Here is a 6,241-nt window from a genome sequence, read left to right as displayed (position 1 = left end):
CCAAAACTGCACGTGGTTTATAAGTCAAGATCATTCTCTCCTTGTCTCTCCTCTCTCTCTATCTCTCCTCTCTTCCAGCATCGCGGATACACGCGTAGCTCGATCGTAAACTGGTATTAAGTACCAGCGTACAACTTGCGCTGGTTCTTTCAGAGAACCTTGGCTTGTATTCAGTGCCCGGATTGTCTCGAGGCCGGATATATATCCTCAAGAGAATCAATCTTATCCATGGCTCAGCAAAACGGCCGCAGCTTCTTCACTCGCCCTTGAATAGCGCGCGATCCAACTCATTCAGAAGCTCGATCCTACGTTGAGCTATTCAATTCTGTCCGAAAGAAGAAGGAGAAAAAACCTTACAGAACACATGGAGGAATGGATGATTCCGTTGGGACAGAACGACGTTACGTTCAAGCAGATCCTCTGGATCGAGATGATGGATATGGTTGATGGTCGGGGAACGGTGACAACTTTGAAATGAGCTTTTCGATGAGCTGATATAAAAATTGTCAATAATCAGGAAGTGGATTAGATTGACGGAAATGATCTTAAGGTACGTGTACTAGTTATTCACACGTTTAGACGCAATTATTGACACTTTCATGTTCCAAAATTACAAATTGACGGCACAAATTGTGAATTTCTCGATGACTAAAACAAATCACCAGAGAATTAGAACCTACAAATTCATTTTTACGGCATGGGCATTGAAAAGTTCACTTTTTGTAGTAGTTTTCGTTCCGTAAAGTGAAACTTTATACGGTAGCGAACAAAGTTGCGGAATAAAGTCTTTATTCCGCAGTTTTGATGCGCAGTTCGAAGTGCGCATCCCAAACTGCCGAATGAAGTAGCTTCGTTGAACAAATCGCGACATAACCTCACTCTTCGTTTTGCTTTTCAATGCCCATACCGTAAAAAATATTGTATGTGGCATGACCGTAAATCGTTTTTTGGCTCGGATAATTTCAGTACTCGCTTCCGGCTTGCTTCCGGCTCGCCTTCAGCTTGTCCTGAAATCTTTATCCTTGTCAAAAAACAGGCGGTTTACGGGCATGCCACATAAATAGCTATTTTTTGCCATTCTAGAACTCAGGATCAGACAGATACAACCAAGACAGATCAATAATTACCTTAGTGTGGATATTAAAGAGTCTGAGAATTAGACATACTTTGTTTAGGTAGACAATAGACCCAATAAAAAGACACTCTGAAGTAGTTGATTCGCATTTCTTGAAAGGCGTCTGCCCACTTCAAGTCTTTCCTTTTCATTTATTACACCTCAAACTGTAGACACCTTAACTCAGATGATCAAGATAATTACTCCTGAAAAGTTTATACATGATGTGATTATAGTGTAGACGTTGAAATGGCTCAGAATTCGAAATCCTTTGTTTGGATAGACAACGAGACGCGATCTAAAGACACTCTGAAGTAATCGATTCTTATTCCTTGATAGACTTTCACCCTTTCAAAGTCGTTTGGTTCCATTCATTGGACCTGAAACTGAAAACACCTTAATTTAGGAAGTCAGTGTGATTTTATCCACAAAGCTTAATCCACCGCGTCAATATTCCCGCATATTAAATACGCCCAGGATTTTGAAACCGGAAAGCAGTGCACTACGGTGTCAATTTAACGATCGGTTTGCGGGATCGACGGTCGTTAAGTACAGCCTAGTGGACGATGCGGGGACTTTTGAACCGGTCGTTAGAAAATTTCACGCCAATCTCATGGTGGAATTGCTTCATCCTTATAGGGGGCATGCTTCGTGAAATCACTTAATACCCGGTAACGCGCATCATGTGATCAGTATGTTCTTCCAGCCGTCAAACCAGCGACGATCAAGCTTGGATTCACTCTTTCAAGGCCAACTGGAATTACTGATAGAGTATATTGGTCTTCTACAATGCCTCGAGATGGACTGCGGATGAAACCGAGTCATTGATCGCCGATAACTTTAGCCGGTTTATCGTCACGGTGGGATTATTCATGGTGGTCCAGATCTGGTGGATGATCGATGGGATCATCGAGCCAATCGTGCAAGTGCCATTTGGTGTTCGTGAATCAAACTATACCTAATTAATAATCTTAATTTTGTATGTAAATTTAACATTATAGAATAAAGGAAATTTATTATGAAGATACAAAAATTGTGTGATTCACGTATAAGTTTACTACGTACTATAAGCAGATTTACAGAAGTTAGCGATTCCCGGAATTACCGCTAATATAGAACACATAATTATTCTTTAATTTATGCCTAGTGAAATTTCCGAAGTTGTATCTTCAGGAAGGAATAATACGAGACCGAGAAAAATAATTTCATCAAGTAAAGACACGGCAGAGAAAAGCTCCAGGTTAATTTATAATGAAAAGTATTCGATCGGTTTTCGCTTACTTCAACAGATAGAAATCTCGCAGAGTTCTTTGATTAAAATTATCTATCCGCGTTCATCCGTGTGCGTTATTCCTGCTTGCATTCGGATTTATTAGGGTCTCAACGAAACGGCTCCCTTAACTTGCCGTTTTCCAACTGGATCCTGCTATTTATTAACATGATGGAATTTTCGATACGCAAAAAACGCGCAGTGAACTCAAATTCAAGTTTTGAATAATGGCGTATTTACCACGTGAAAGAACGATGATTCTAATCGGTGATAAAATCAGACTGAATTCATTCTTATTGAACGGAATTTATTTGGTTCTTTTTTCTTTTTTTTTAATTTGTGTCGAGCCATGGAAATGTAGAATTGAGAAGAAACCCTTCGGTTCGAAAAGCTTTAATCGAAAACTGTCCATCATAACTGCGGAAAATTTCGAATCAGAAATAGCGTAGGACCAGCAGCAGAGGAATGACGACGAAACTTCTCAGTTTTTCGGCTCTAACTTTTGAGCTATCACTCAGAGCGTATTAGGACTGCACTCAGTTGATTCCTCTCGAGAAATTAAGTCAAAATAGTGCCTCGAAAGATTGATAGTAGCACTTTTCAGAATCGTCAGAATTTTCGCCAAGAATCCAAAGGGGTGAGCATTACTTTTTTGGTCATTTTCGGAGCCGAAAATCTTTCGTCTTGGAATCGACTTGCATGATGATTTCTAGACGAATTCGACCCCCAGGTACTCAGACAAGACATGAAAAATAGCCTAGGACCAGCAGCACAGAAATGACGATGAAAATCTGCAGTTTTTCGGCTGTAACTTTGCAGGTGTTGCTCGCAGCGTATCGGGACTGCGATTAATCGATTCCTCTCGCAAAATCACGTCGGAATAGTACCCTAAAGAATTAATTGCAGCACTTTTCAAAGTCGTCGAAATTTTCGCCAAAAATGCAAAGGGGTTAGCCTTGGATTTTTTTTGGCCGAAAAATCTTTTGTCTGGAAATCGATCCGTATGACGCTTTTTAGACTAATTCGACGCCCAGGAACTCAGAAAACACATGAAAAATAGCCTAGGACCAGCAGCACAGAAATGACGATGAAAATCTGCAGTTTTTCGGCTGTAACTTTGCAGGTGTTGCTCGCAGCGTATCGGGACTGCGATTAATCGATTCCTCTCGCAAAATCACGTCGGAATAGTACCCTAAAGAATTAATTGCAGCACTTTTCAAAGTCGTCGGAATTTTCGCCAAAAATGCAAAGGGGTTAGCCTTGGATTTTTTTTGGCCGAAAAATCTTTTGTCTGGGAATCGATCCGTATGACGCTTTTTAGACTAATTCGACGCCCAGGAACTCAGAAAACACATGAAAAATAGCCTAGGACCAGCAGCACAGAAATGACGATGAAAATCTGCAGTTTTTCGGCTGTAACTTTGCAGGTGTTGCTCGCAGCGTATCGGGACTGCGATTGATCGATTCCTCTCGCAAAATCACGTCGGAATAGTACCCTAAAGAATTAATTGCAGCACTTTTCAAAGTCGTCGAAATTTTCGCCAAAAATGCAAAGGGGTTAGCCTTGGATTTTTTTTGGCCGAAAAATCTTTTGTCTGGGAATCGATCCGTATGACGCTTTTTAGACTAATTCGACGCCCAGGAACTCAGAAAACACATGAAAAATAGCCTAGGACCAGCAGCACAGAAATGACGATGAAAATCTGCAGTTTTTCGGCTGTAACTTTGCAGGTGTTGCTCGCAGCGTATCGGGACTGCGATTAATCGATTCCTCTCGCAAAATCACGTCGGAATGGTACCCTAAAGAATTAATTGCAGCACTTTTCAAAGTCGTCGAAATTTTCGCCAAAAATGCAAAGGGGTTAGCCTTGAATTTTTTTTGGCCAAAAAATCTTTTGTCTGGGAATCGATCCGTATGACGCTTTTTAGACTAATTCGACGCCCAGGAACTCAGAAAACACATGAAAAATAGCCTAGGACCAGCAGCACAGAAATGACGATGAAAATCTGCAGTTTTTCGGCTGTAACTTTGCAGGTGTTGCTCGCAGCGTATCGGGACTGCGATTAATCGATTCCTCTCGCAAAATCACGTCGGAATAGTACCCTAAAGAATTAATTGCAGCACTTTTCAAAGTCGTCGAAATTTTCGCCAAAAATGCAAAGGGGTTAGCCTTGGATTTTTTTTGGCCGAAAAATCTTTTGTCTGAAAATCGATCCGTATGACGCTTTTTAGACTAATTCGACGCCCAGGAACTCAGAAAACACATGAAAAATAGCCTAGGACCAGCAGCACAGAAATGACGATGAAAATCTGCAGTTTTTCGGCTGTAACTTTGCAGGTGTTGCTCGCAGCGTATCGGGACTGCGATTAATCGATTCCTCTCGCAAAATCACGTCGGAATAGTACCCTAAAGAATTAATTGCAGCACTTTTCAAAGTCGTCGAAATTTTCGCCAAAAATGCAAAGGGGTTAGCATTGGATTTTTTTTGGCCGAAAAATCTTTTGTCTGGAAATCGATCCGTATGACGCTTTTTAGACTAATTCGACGCCCAGGAACTCAGAAAACACATGAAAAATAGCCTAGGACCAGCAGCACAGAAATGACGATGAAAATCTGCAGTTTTTCGGCTGTAACTTTGCAGGTGTTGCTCGCAGCGTATCGGGACTGCGATTAATCGATTCCTCTCGCAAAATCACGTCGGAATAGTACCCTAAAGAATTAATTGCAGCACTTTTCAAAGTCGTCGAAATTTTCGCCAAAAATGCAAAGGGGTTAGCCTTGGATTTTTTTTGGCCGAAAAATCTTTTGTCTGGGAATCGATCCGTATGACGCTTTTTAGACTAATTCGACGCCCAGGAACTCAGAAAACACATGAAAAATAGCCTAGGACCAGCAGCACAGAAATGACGATGAAAATCTGCAGTTTTTCGGCTGTAACTTTGCAGGTGTTGCTCGCAGCGTATCGGGACTGCGATTAATCGATTCCTCTCGCAAAATCACGTCGGAATAGTACCCTAAAGAATTAATTGCAGCACTTTTCAAAGTCGTCGAAATTTTCGCCAAAAATGCAAAGGGGTTAGCATTGGATTTTTTTTGGCCGAAAAATCTTTTGTCTGGAAATCGATCCGTATGACGCTTTTTAGACTAATTCGACGCCCAGGAACTCAGAAAACACATGAAAAATAGCCTAGGACCAGCAGCACAGAAATGACGATGAAAATCTGCAGTTTTTCGGCTGTAACTTTGCAGGTGTTGCTCGCAGCGTATCGGGACTGCGATTAATCGATTCCTCTCGCAAAATCACGTCGGAATAGTACCCTAAAGAATTAATTGCAGCACTTTTCAAAGTCGTCGAAATTTTCGCCAAAAATGCAAAGGGGTTAGCCTTGGATTTTTTTTGGCCGAAAAATCTTTTGTCTGGGAATCGATCCGTATGACGCTTTTTAGACTAATTCGACGCCCAGGAACTCAGAAAACACATGAAAAATAGCCTAGGACCAGCAGCACAGAAATGACGATGAAAATCTGCAGTTTTTCGGCTGTAACTTTGCAGGTGTTGCTCGCAGCGTATCGGGACTGCGATTGATCGATTCCTCTCGCAAAATCACGTCGGAATAGTACCCTGAAGAATTAATTGCAGCACTTTTCAAAGTCGTCGAAATTTTCGCCAAAAATGCAAAGGGGTTAGCCTTGGATTTTTTTTGGCCGAAAAATCTTTTGTCTGGGAATCGATCCGTATGACGCTTTTTAGACTAATTCGACGCCCAGGAACTCAGAAAACACATGAAAAATAGCCTAGGACCAGCAGCACAGAAATGACGATGAAAATCTGCAGTTTTTCGGCTGTAACTTTGC

The sequence above is a fragment of the Diprion similis genome, chromosome 14, assembly GCF_021155765.1.
Source record: "Diprion similis isolate iyDipSimi1 chromosome 14, iyDipSimi1.1, whole genome shotgun sequence".
NCBI classification, from domain to species: domain Eukaryota; kingdom Metazoa; phylum Arthropoda; class Insecta; order Hymenoptera; family Diprionidae; genus Diprion; species Diprion similis.
The sequence above is the reverse complement of the archived record's forward strand: the minus strand, read 5'-3'. Positions refer to the sequence as shown.